The 13255-nt window shown below is 44.3% G+C and overlaps 1 long non-coding RNA gene and 1 pseudogene across 1 annotated transcript; both read left to right on the plus strand.

Moving 5' to 3' along the window:
- LOC138845737 (uncharacterized) lies at nt 1-9384 on the plus strand. The gene is made up of 2 exons (XR_011382924.1): nt 1-215; nt 9166-9384. It is a non-coding gene; the product is annotated as an uncharacterized lncRNA (long non-coding RNA).
- On the plus strand, nt 222-3623 carry LOC138845735 (tRNA (cytidine(32)/guanosine(34)-2'-O)-methyltransferase pseudogene; annotated as a pseudogene).
- Nucleotides 9385-13255: the final 3871 nt, after the last annotated feature.

Consider the following 13255-nt stretch of genomic DNA (forward strand, 5'->3'; position numbering starts at 1 on the left):
GTCAGGGAAGACGCAGCCAATCAGCATCGCCCCCAGCACGGGGGCGGTTCCCGTGAAGTGTCTTCCGGGTCGGGGAGGTGAGCAAGGAGGCCTGTCTGAAGCCGCCTTATCCGCCAGGGATGCGGGCCTCCAGCCGGCAGGGGGCGCCATCACCTCCCTGACGACCTCACTGCCTGTGAGCTTGCGGGGCGGAGGTGTCTAGTAATCCGCTTCCGGTGAGTTACAATTCCCAAATATTTGATTGCTGGGTTCAGAGCCCTTCTTTTTCCAGGATTCTTTTTCTCTTGGGCCATTTACAAGGTTTTTTTGTTTTGATTTTTTTTTTACATAGCGATTTGAATAGTGCTTAAATATATTACATCGTCGGATCCTTCAAAGAATTTCTATCCTGGTCTGTATTTGGTCGTTTAACGTTGTTTCTTGCTGGTACGTAGTAACCCGCTTGCTTGTATGTAATCTCGCCTGGTTCTGTTATCGGTGGTTTTTTTTTAACTTTGGATTATGTGGGATTATGTAATAGTGTCATCCGCATTCACTGACTGGTTTTCTTAAGTTTCCTTTGTGTTTTATTTTCCTGGCGACGACTCCAGTACATGCTAAGGAGAGCGACAGGAGGTAACTTCTCTAGAACATTTAGTCCAAGTGACCATGTGTCTTGCATTTCTCATCCACGTGGGAGATTCACAAAATTTATTTTATCATGACTTAACTATTATTTACATAATTTATTTTTACATAATTATTTCCCATCTACATGGATGATTTATATAATTTAGATTGTAATCCACGTATGCATTTTCTACTGTATTCATTTTGCTATTAATCTATTATGCATCTGCATATGCTTTAATTAAAATAATATTTTGCTTAAAATAGTTACGGCTTTGTTTATAAAAACAGTTGTTCCTTAAGTACCATTTATGTCCTGAACTGATGGTTTCATCCGTGTGATGTTGGATGCACAGAAGAGAGTCAGACATATTCTGTTTATCTCTACGTTGGGTGAATCTGTGAAATTTATGAATGTCTTTTTTTCTTCCTTAAAAGTTTGGAACGCAGAAAACATACGCACTACGTTCAGGTTGGGACCAGGTCTTGCTGCTGTGTAGGCTGCCCACTGTGCCCCACTAGACCAGCCACGATAACCTTTAGGTGTGTGCGACCAGCAAAGCCCTGCCTTTTCTTACCTGTTTGTGCTCTTGCTGAGGCTCGGGGGCTGCTACCTGGTGGGTAGTACAAGTCCCCCCAGAGTAGGTGGTGGCAGAGTCACCTGGTTACTGAGCCAGGGTGGCATCCGCTGACCATCGCAGGTGCCTGGGCAAGCAGTGTCGTGAGATGGGGCGAACCACGAAAGACAAGCGTGACGTCTACTACCGCCTGGCCAAGGAGAACGGCTGGCGTGCCCGCAGTGCCTTCAAACTTCTGCAGCTGGATGAGGAGTTCCAGCTCTTCCGAGGTGTGACGCGGGCCGTTGACCTGTGTGCAGCCCCGGGCGGCTGGAGCCAGGTGCTGAGCCAGAAAACTGGGGGCCAGGAGGGTGGCCAAGTGTTGGCTGTGGACCTGCAGGCTATGGCTCCACTACCAGGTGTGACCCAGATCCAGGGGGACATCACCCAGCTGTCCACTGCCAAGGAGATTATCCAGCACTTCCAGGGCTGCCCCGCAGACCTGGTGGTGTGCGACGGGGCTCCCGACGTCACTGGCCTGCATGACGTGGATGAGTACATGCAGGCCCAGCTCCTCCTCGCAGCTCTGAACATTGCCACACACGTCCTAAAGCCGGGGGGCTGCTTCGTGGCCAAGATCTTCCGAGGCCAGGATGTGACGCTGCTCTACAGCCAGCTGCGCATCTTCTTCTCCAGCGTGCTCTGTGCCAAGCCCAAGAGCAGCCGGAACTCCAGCATCGAGGCCTTCGCTGTCTGCCAGGCCTCAGGCCTCCTGAGGGCTTCAAGCCAGACCTGAGCAAGCCCCTGCTGGACCACTCGTACGACCCAGATTTCAACCAGTTGGATGGACCCACCGCGTCATTGTGCCTGTTGTGACTTGTGGGGTCCTGAGCGCCTATGATTCGGACTGCAGTTACCCTCTGGACCTACAGGATGGCTCCGAGTACAAGTACACCCCGCCCACACAGCCCCCCATCTCACCCCCATACCAGGAGGCCTGCACGTTGAAGAAGATGGGCCGGCTAGCTAAGGAGGTCCGCCCTGAGGATGGCCCCATCAGCAGAGCAGCCACAATGCCCCAGTCCCTGGACACCCAGCTAGCCCCTGAGATGGAAGGCAATGAAACTGAAACAAACTGTTCACTTTGGTGCGGTCAGCTGGCAAGCTGATAACAACGCCAAAGCTGCTTGCTATCAGGAAAGCCAGAACTGGAGTTGAGCCTGTTTTCAAGATCACATCATCATGGGGCCCAAAAAACAAGCCACATGTTGGAATCTGCAAGGCCACTGTGAAGACGCCAAGGAAAGAAGTAGAACACTACTCTGGGGAAGCCTGAAGACTGAGGCCTCCCCCTGATCTCTGCCTCTCCAGGGTGCCCTAATTATGTCCACAGTTTCCCCTGAAAGCACAGATTTTTCAGCCGGATGGAAATCAGGGTATGCGTGAATGTGATGGAGGAAAAAGTTACCTATTTTCATGAATGACTGAAATTTAGCTTGATTCCCAGATGCTAAATAGGCATAATAATAATAGCCTATGATGTAGGCTTCATGACAACATGTCAAGATGCCTTGTAAAATCGGGCAGGTGTCGTGGCATATCAGGCCAAGCTGCCACCTGTGATACCATTGCTGGTAACAAATTCCAACAGGAAAAACGGTACCTGTGATTTTCCAACGAAAACAAAATACCATTTTTATGTTATGTTCCAGTTGGATGCGTATGACAATATTGTTCATATTTGTCACCACTCTGAATGATAGCAGATTTTATAACTTGATGTTCTAACTAATGTTATTGGAAAAAAAAAAAAAAAAACAAGTTTGGAACGCTCAGTACCTCTACCCTTGAAATTTTGCTGGTCAGTGTTTTTATTAGTTGGTTGCTGTGATTTTTCCAATATAGATTAAACTTACTTTATATGAGTTTCCTGTTCTTTGTATATTTTTGTTTTGATAAATTGGCTTCCAAAATTCAGTAGATTTTTGTCTGTTTTAAAAATGTTACTCCTAGTGAAGAAAATCCTGTTAGTACTTTGTGAAGGTCTATAAACTCTAAATAATTATTCATTTTGATTCCTGAAATTGGTCATTTGTGTTACCTTTCTCTTTGTTTTCCTTAATCACGTTTGCTAGTTTTTGTTAGTATTGTGTCAGCTTTAAGAACTCCTTTTTTCTTGTTTGTTTTTATTGTATTTCATAATGCCTGCTGTTATCTTTTTTTTATTCCAGTCTTCTAGGTCGATTTACCTGTAGCCAGTTTGTCTTTATCTTTCTGCCTTTCCTGTTGGTCCCCATGCCAGGTGCCTTCACCCCACAGAATGTGTGTGTCTGTATCCCCTGATCTGCCTCAGGAGTCTTCACTACTGTGACAATTGGATCATCTGTTGATCTGCTGAAGGAATCTTGATTTCCTAAAGCTTTTGTCATTGTGAATAAAGCCATTTTATGTACTGTATGTATATTTATAGATATTCCTATTAATGTCAAGTTGTTTGAGGCCTAAGTTTTGTTTTTATACCAGTTGGATAAATGTAGAAGGAAATCTTTGCTACATCATATGGTGATGCTATTGTAGGCTTTATGACAACATGTCAAGATACCTTGTGAAATCGGGCAGGTGTCGTGGCATAGCAGGCCAAGCTGCCGCCTGTGATACTGACATCCCCTATGGTCACCAGTTTGTGTCCCAGCTGTTCCACTTCTGATCCAGCTCCTTTCTAATGTTCCTGGAAAAGTAGCAGAGGATTGTCTGAGTTCTTGGGCCTCCGAGTTCTTGGGCCTCTGTACCATGGGGGAGCCCTGAAAGAATCTCCTGGCTCCTGGCTTCTCAGCACAGCCACAGCTGTTGGAGCCATTTGGAGAGTGAACCAATGAATGAAAGATGTCTCTCTCTTCCTCTCTCTCTCTCTCTCTCTCTCTCTCTCTCTCTGTGTGTGTGTGTGTGTTGCTCACTAATCTGCATTTCAAATAATCTTTTTAAAAAATTTGTAAATTACCACTGTACATTCTAACCAGAAATGAATGAGATTTTTACGATATTTTCTGTCCTTTTTTTTAAAAAGTTTTTTTTTTTATTTTTTATTTGAGAAGTAGAGTTAGAGGGAGTCTTCCATCCACTGGTTCACTCCCCAAATGGCAGCAACAGCCCAAGCGAGGAGCTTCTTCTGGGTCTCCCACGTGAGTGCAGGGGCCCAAGGACTTGGACCATCTTCTGCTGCTTTCCCAGGCCATAGCAGAGAGCTGGATCAGAAGAGGAGCATCCAGGACACGAACTGGCACCCCTATGGGATGCCGGCGCTGCAGGCTTAGCTCGCTATGCTGCAGTGCTGGCCCCCGATATTTTCTATCCTTGTAAACCATTGTCATTGTCATAGGTGTTTATTTCTTTTTTTTATTATTATTATAAACACCCTTATACATGTGTAGTGTATCTGTCTCATTGCTGTGTTAACTTGCAGTCACTTAATGCACAGTTCATTCCTTCTCATAATTTGCTAATTCAGCACATCTTATTTGTTTATTTCTGGCCTGTGTTTGGTGCAAAAGTGACTTTTCATATATATATACCAAGTTTTAAATTGGGGAATTTATTTTTCTTATTGTCAAGTAAATTCTTGATAAATTTTTAATGCATTGCCTATATTTCCTCAAATGGGGCTTATCTTCTGCTAGTTGTACGGCATCTTTTTATCTTTTTTTTTTTTTTTTTTTTTGACAGGCAGAGTGCACAGAGAGAAAGAGAGAAAGATCTTCCTTTTCCGTTGGTTCACCCCCCAATGGCCATTGCGACCGGCGCACCGTGCCAACTGAAAGCCAGGAGCCAGGTGCTTCTCCTGGTCTTCCATGCGGGTGCAGGGCCCAAGCACTTGGGCCATCCTCCACTGTACTCCCGGGCCACAGCAGAGAGCTGGACAGGAAGAGGAGTGACCGGGACAGAATCTGGTGCCCCAACAGGGATTAGAACCTGGTGTGCCGGAGCCACAGGTGGAAGATTAGCTTAGTGAGCCACGGCACCAGCCAATGTATGGCATCTTTTTAAATATTTATTATTTATGTTAAGGGGTGGTAAGATGGAGAGAGAGAGAGAGAGAGAGATAGATTTTCTATCTGCTGGTTCACCCCCAAATGTACACAACAGCCAGGTATGAGCCAGGAACTTCATCTTGCCCCCCAATATGGGTAGCAGGAGTCCAAGAACCTGGACCTATGCTGACTTCTCAGGCACCTTCTCAGGAAGCTGAGTCAGAGAGTAGCTGGGACTCAAACTAGCACTCTGATTAGGGGTGTGGACAACACAAGCAGCTTAACTCATTGCTCCACAGTGCTGATGCCCTGAAGTGTGGGCATCTTTAATTTAACAAACTCTGCATTATCTTTTTTACAGAGTATGGTTTAAGTGTTGTGTATAAAATGAATCACTAAACACAGAGAGGTTAAAACGTGTCAAATATTCTTCCTAAGAAAGCATGTCTCTTTAATAAATTACACATGAGTATTTCCATTTCAATAAGTCTTTCATGAAAAAAATAACCCAAAAAAGTAAGTTCTTATTTATATTATGTGGTATATAGAGTGATATAATGTAAAAGTAGAGATCTGGTTTTTTTAATATTTGCCAAATTACCCAAAATTAAATTCATTGCACAAAATCAAAAATATTAATTTTACTGCATAGGTTTTCTCAACAGTTTATCAGAACAGACAAAAAACACTAACCATTCCCAAAAGCTACAGATAAGTAGTCTCTACATTAGAAAGCAGAGAAATATTAACCCCCAAGAGTTCATTTTACTTATGAGTTGGCATCGCATGTCTAGAAACGCTGGTGACACCAAAACAACACAGCGCAGACATGACCAGTCTGTAAATGTGATGACACTGGTACAACATGGATCTTGCTGATCAAGCAGAACTATTTCTTGTTGCAAATGTTTTGAGGAACAATGCTCAAAATTGTACAAAAGTTGAAATGAAGTTAGCATGTAAAGGGGGAACATCAAAGCTGCTAAAAGTCTTTTAGCTTGTTTACAAATGGTATCCTTATAATTCCCCAGAGGGTGGGAGTATCTTTGTAGGAAAAATAAACTGATTGCAAACTGTGTTTCCTCCATCAGAGTCACTTCCAGATCTTGGTCTGCTGTTATATCTGTCTATCTAATAGAGATACAGATACAGATATAGATACAGATACAGATACAGATATAGAGAGAAGATGATGTTGAAGAAGGAGGAGGAGAAATATTGAAATATAAATCCAGGAAAATATATACAAATATACATGGCAAAACTTTGAAAAACTGTTAAAAGAAAATGTAAATTGGTGGAATATATGCCTTTTTAATGACCAAAGGACACAACACTATTAAGATATCCATTCTTCCCATCTAGGTGCAATCCAATAAGTGACACTTTTCCAAACCTTGAGAAGTCTAGAAAATATTGAATAAGAGCAACCTTTGGCTGGCGCCGTGGCTCACTAGGCTAATCCTCCGCCTTGCAGCGCCAGCACACTGGGTTCTAGTCCTGGTCAGGGCACCGGATTCTGTCCCGGTTGCCCCTCTTCCAGGCTAGCTCTCTGCTGTGGCCAGGGAGTGCAGTGGAAGGATGGCCCAAGTCCTTGGGCCCTGCACCCCATGGAGACCAGGAGAAGCACCTGGCTCCTGCCTTCGGATCAGCGCGGTGCACTGGCATCAGCGCGCCCACCGTGGCGGACATTGGAGGGTGAACCAACGGCAAAGGAAGGCCTTTCTCTCTGTCTCTCTCTCTCTCTCACTGTCCACTCTGCCTGTCCAAAAAAAAAAAAAAAAAAAAAAGCAACCTTGAGGAATAGGTAATTCCTGACTTCATGCTTTCATGCTTCATCATAAACCTGTGGTAATCAAGAGACTTTGGTGTTGAACAAAGAATATGCATGTGGATAAGTGGAATGGCATAAATAGCTAAATACTTGTACTTAACTGATCTTGGTCAAAGGAACAGGGGCAGTCCCTGAGGAGTATATAGTCTCTCCAGCAAGTGGGGATGGTGCAAGTGGATGACCACGTGGAAAAAGAGAAGAGACACATGCTTTGCATCTATCTTATAAACTCACTCAACATACAGAATAGACTTCTATCTAAAATGAAACATCAACTTAGCCCAGTAGAAATTACACAAGAAAATTTCTAAGAATTCAAACTTAGAAAAAAAAAAAAAGGTCACTAAATGTTGGCAATCTACCAAAACCCAAATATTGTAAAATATAGGAAACTCCTATATAAATTAAATAAGTTGAATCAGTGCTTGAAAAATCAAAATAAGCAATAAATAACAAAATTCCATAAACAAAATTTCAGGGCCAAACATACAGAACATTCCAGACTTTTGAGGATGAAAAAGATTCTCAATTTCACAGATTTCCCCACAATGGTAATAAGCAGAAACATTTTAATTTCCTTTCTGAATCCAGCATTCCATAGATGACATAGATCAGGAAATAAAAAGAACATAAAAAATCTCTTTTTATAAAAACAGCTAAAATATTCAAGGAAAATTTTTGGCAAATATGAAAACATAATAGATCATTGACAAGCAAGATACACTAAAAGATGGTTGGCATTCCAAAATAAATGATGTAAGTCATTCAAGTGGGTGACTAACACAAGAATAAAATCACATGATCATTTAGATTAAATGTTAAATTACATTTAGTTTATTATTTGCATATCACTATAAAATTAAACTGTTAGCAGAGTAGTAAAAATAAGGAATTCCATTATTTGGATGAAGGATGTCTATAAAAATGTATACCAAATAGCATAATAAACACATAACATTTAAGGCTGTTTCCCTGGAAGGCTCCCTCCTCTATCTCTCTTCAACATTGTTCTGGATGTGAAGTCAGAGAAATTAAAAAAAGAGGTAATGTGGGGCCAGCATTGTGGCATAGCAGGTAAAGCCACCACCTGTGACACTGGCATCTCATATTAGCACTGGTTCAAGTCCTGGATGCCCCACTTCTAATGCAGCTCCCTGCTAATGGCCTGGGAAAAGCAGCAGAGGATGGCCTAACTATTTGGGCCCTTGCCACCCACGTGGAGACCTGGATGAAGCTCCTGGCTCCTGGCTTCCTCCTGGTCCAGCTCCAGTCATTGCTGCCATCTGGGGAATGAAAGAGTGGATGGAAGATATTTTCCCTCTCTCTCTCTCTCTCTCCCTCTCTCTCTCTCTCTCACACATACACACACACACACACGCTAGAACTTGGGGCAACGTTTTTGATCAAGATTCTGTGGCAGCATCTGGTGTCCTCCTTCTGGTTGGCCGAGGCCTGGAGTGGCACTGAGCCCATGTGACCAAATAAAGGAAGTGCAGAAGAGGCCAATGCAAAGTGGCTTCTATAGCACACCGCTGCAGATAACCCATTGACCCATTAATCACAAGAGTGGATTTGTCCCAATCATTACATACGAGGTCCCATGTGTCCCACCTCTTAATTTCTTACAATTGAGATTAAATTTCCCCATGAGTTGCAGGGGGATAAGCTGTGTTCAATAGAGAGCATTAGGCCAGTGCCACGGCTCAATAGGCTAATCCTCCGCCTGCGGCGCCGACATACTGGGTTCTAGTCTCAGTTGGGGCACCAGATTCTGTCCTGGTTACTCCTCTTCCAGGCCAGCTCTCTGCTGTGGCCCGGGAGTGCAGTGGAGGATGGCCCAAGTGCTTGGGCCCTGCACCCGCATGGGAGACCAGGAGAAGCACCTGGCTCCTGCCATCGGATCAGTGCGATGCGCCGGCCGCAGAGCGCCTGCCGTGGCGGACATTGGAGGGTGAACCAACGGCAAAGGAAGACCTTTCTCTCTGTCTCTCTCTCACTGTCCACTCTGCCTGTCAAAAAAAAAAAAATACTATTGCTTAGGGGTTGGCCCTGTGGTGTAGTGGGTTAAAGCCCTGGCCTGAAGCACCGGCATCCCATTTGGGCGCCAGTTCTAGTCCCAATTGCTCCTCTTCCGATCCAGCTCCTGGTGTGGCCTGGGAAAGCAGTAGAAGATGGCCGAAGTCCTTGGGCCTCTGCACTCAACATTGGAAGACCCAGAGGAAGCTCCTGGCTCCTGGTTTTGGATTGGCACAGCTCCAGCCATTGCGGCCATCTGAGGAGTGAACCTCTAGACCTCTCTCTTTCTCCCTCCCTCCCTTTCTCTGTAACTCTTTCAAATAAATAAAATATTTTTTAAAAATACTATTGTTTAAATAATTTAAATATTGGGTGATTACGGGGTGGTGGAATAGAGACAAGGCAGACTGCTCTAGCCTAGAGGAAAATAGTAAAACAAACAAACAAAAAAGTGGAGAAAGTGCACTCTCGGAGAGTTGGAGGGAAAGCTGCAGTGGAGATTCTGTGGAAGGTGCAGACACGCAGCAACCAGCACAGACACAACACACAACCCTGGCAGCTCTGAGCTGTCGAGAGCACCATCTTTGGAGAGCAAGGCGAGATCAGACTGCAGTGGCCCATGCCACTGGAGCTATAGCCAGAGGCAGAGCTCAGTAGTCTACAGTGTCTTTGAGTCCAGCCCAGAGCTCTGAGGGGCTCAGGGTGCCCATTCACCCAGAGAAAAAGAAAAGGGGCACATCCCTCTCTCTCTCCCCCATTCCTCCCACAACAGTGCCAGGCAACCAGCTGAGAGACAGTGGGCACCATTTTGGATATTAGTAGATAACAGCTGTTGCAGCTCTTGTGCAAGCACCCAGCAATTGGTGGGGAGAAAGAGCCATTCTGACAGTACCAGCTGCAGAGACATTAAAAAAGAAATTTACTTACTTGAGAGGCAGACTTAGAAGGTGAGAAAGAAAGGTCTCCCATCTTCTGGCTCACTCCCCAAATGGCTGCAATGGCCAGAGCTGGGATGATCTGAAGCCAGCAGTCAGGAGCTTCTTCAGGGGCCCCCAGGCAGGTGCAGGTTCGCAAGCACTTGAGGCACCCTCTACTGCTTTCCCAGGCCATCCACAGGGAGCTGGATTGGAAGTGGAGCAGCCGGGACTTGAACTGACACGCATATGAGTTGCTGAAGCCGCAGCCGGATGCTTAACCTCCTATGCTACAGTGCTGGCCCATGCAGAGACTCTTGTACATGCCCAGGAACTGGTGGGGAGAAGGCATGATTGTGAAACATGTAGGGCTGTGGCCAGCAGATATTGTGCAAGCACTGTGATCCAGGGATTTTGCCAGAGGGAAAAATCCATTTCCCCACTGACTTTGAGTCTGGCTGGGAGGATTGACAGGAGGTCAGGCACCCACATATGACTCTGAGGTGTCCCCAACCTCTCAACATACCACCTAAATGAAACACCTACAGGCAGATAGCTCTGGGAGCCTCTCAGCCTCTCTGTGGACGGGACAGGCTAGTGGGGCAGAGTGGATTCTCTGCCCTAACCCTAACCCTAACCCTAACCTTAACCCTAACCCTAACAGTGGGAGCCCTGTGTGCTGAGACTGGGAGCTCTGTGACTGCATGAAAGGGTGCAGGGGGTAGCTGGGTCTCTGGACAATCACTGTGTGTGGCTCCACATGCTCAGAGCTCCCTGATAATCTTTTGAGTATAAAAGTAAATTGAAAATAGATCTTTGTAAAAATTAAAGAGCGGGAATAGGGGAGGGAGAGGGAAGAAGGGTGGGAGTGGGCAGGAGGGAGGTAAGGTGGGAAGTATGACTACGTTCCTAAATCTATATATGTGAAATACATGAAATTTGTGTACTTTAAATAAAAGCTATTTTTAAAGATTTATTTATTTGAAAGAGTTACAGAGAGAGGAGAGGCAGAGAGAGAGGTCTTCCATCCGATGGTTCACTCCCCAATTGGCTACAACAGCTGGTGCTGTGCTGATCTGAAGCCAGGAGCCTCTTCTGGGTCTCCCATACAGGTTAAGGGGCCAAGAACTTGGGCAATCTTCTACTGCTTTCCCAGGCCACAGCAGAAAGCTGGATTGGAAGTGGAGCAGCCAGGTCTCGAACCAGCACCCATATGGGACGCTGGCACTTCAGGCCAGGGTGTTAACCCGCTCTGCCACAGCATCTGCCCCTAAATAAAATATTTACAAAAAATACTGTATCACCCCAGCTAGAATGGCTACTAACAAAAAGATAAAAAACAAATGCTGGTGAGGATGCAGAGAAAGGGGAACTCTCATACACTGTCGATGGGAATGTAAGTCAGTGCAGCCCTTGTGAGAAACAGCATGGCGTTTCCTCAGAAATCTAGATCTAGAACTGCCATGGGACCCAGCAATCCTACTGTGGGTATAAATCCAAAGGAAAAGATATCATTAACAGTCAGGGCAATGCTGATCAAGTCATCGTTTCTCATAGTGTACATTTCACTTCAACAGGTTTCCTTTTTGGTGTTCAGTCAGTTGTCACCGATCAGGGAGAACATATGATATTTGTCCCTTTGGGGCTGGCTTAATTCACTCAGCATGATCTGTTCCAGATTCCTCCATTTTGTTGCAAATGACTGGATTTCATTGTTTTTTACTGTGGTATAGTATTCTAAAGAGTACATATCCCATAATTTCTTTATCCAGTCTACCGTTGATGGGCATTTAGGTTGGTTCCAGGTCTTGGCTATTGTGAATTGTGCTGCAATAAACATTAGGGTGCAGACAGCTTTTTTTGTTTGCCAATTTAAATTCCTTTGGGTAAATTCCAAGGAGTGGGATGGCTGGGTCGAACGGTAGGGTTATCTTCAGGTTTCTGAGGAATCTCCAGACTGACTTCCATAGTGGCTTAACCAGTTTGCATTCCCACCAACAGTGGGTTAGTGTCCCTTTTCCCCACATCCTCGCCAGCATCTGTTTGTAGATTTCTGTATGTGAGCCATTCTAACCGGGGTGAGGTGAAACCTCATTGTGGTTTTGATTTGCATTTCCCTGATTGCTAGTGATCTTGAACATTTTTTCATGTGCCTGTTGGCCATTTGGATTTCCTCTTTTGAAAAATGTCTATTGAGGTCCTTGGCCCATCTCTTAATTGGGTTGTTGGTTTTGTTTTTGTGGAGTTTCTTGATCTCTTTGTAGATTCTGGTTATTAACCCTTTATCTGTTGCATAGTTTGCAAATATTTTTTCCCATTCTGTCGGTTGTCTCTTCACTCTCCTGACTGTTTCTTTTGCAGTACAGAAACTTCTCAATTTGATGCAATCCCAATAGTTGATTTTGGCTTTGACTGCCTGTGCCTCCTGGGTCTTTTCCAGAAACTCTTTGCCTGTGCCAATATCTTGAAGGGTTTCCCCAATGTTCTCTAATAACTTGATGGTGTCAGGTCATAGATTTATGTCTTTAATCCATGTTGAATGCATTTTTGTGTAAGGTGAAAGGTAGGGGTCTTGCTTCATGCTTCTGCATGTGGAAATCCAGTTTTCCCAGCACCATTTATTGAATAGACTGTCCTTACTCCAGAAATTGTTTTAGATCCTTGATCAAATATAAGTTGGCTGTAGATGTTTGGGTTGATTTCTGGTGTTTCAATTCTGTCCCATTGGTCTATCCATCTGTTTCTGTACCAGTACCATGCTGTTTTGATTACAACTGCCCTGTAATATGTCCTGAAACCTGGTATTGAGATGCCTCGGCTTTGTTTTTGTTAAACAAGATTACTTTAGCTATTCGAGGTCTCTTGTGCCTCCATATGAATTTCAGCATCATTTTTTCTAGATCAGAGAAGAATGCCTTTGGTATCTTGATTGGTATTGCATTGAATGTATAAATTGCTTTTGGGAGAATGGACATTTTGATGATATTGATTCTTCCAATCCATGAGCATGGAAGATTTTTCCATTTTTTGGTATCCTCTTCTATTCCTTTCTTTAAGGTTTTGTAATTTTCATCATAGAGATCCTTAACATCCTTGGTTAAGTTTATTCCAAGGTATTTGATTGTTTTTGTAGCTATTGTGAATGGGATTGATCTTAGCAGTTTCTTTCTCAGCCATGGCATTGCTTGTGTATACAAAGGCTGTTGATTTTTGTACATTGATTTTATACCCTGCTACTTTGCCAAACTCCTCTATGAGTTCTTAGTAGAGTTCTTTGGATCCTCTAAGTAAAGAATCATA

This window comes from Oryctolagus cuniculus, chromosome 16, assembly GCF_964237555.1.
Source record: "Oryctolagus cuniculus chromosome 16, mOryCun1.1, whole genome shotgun sequence".
In the NCBI taxonomy this organism is placed as follows: Eukaryota; Metazoa; Chordata; class Mammalia; order Lagomorpha; family Leporidae; genus Oryctolagus; species Oryctolagus cuniculus.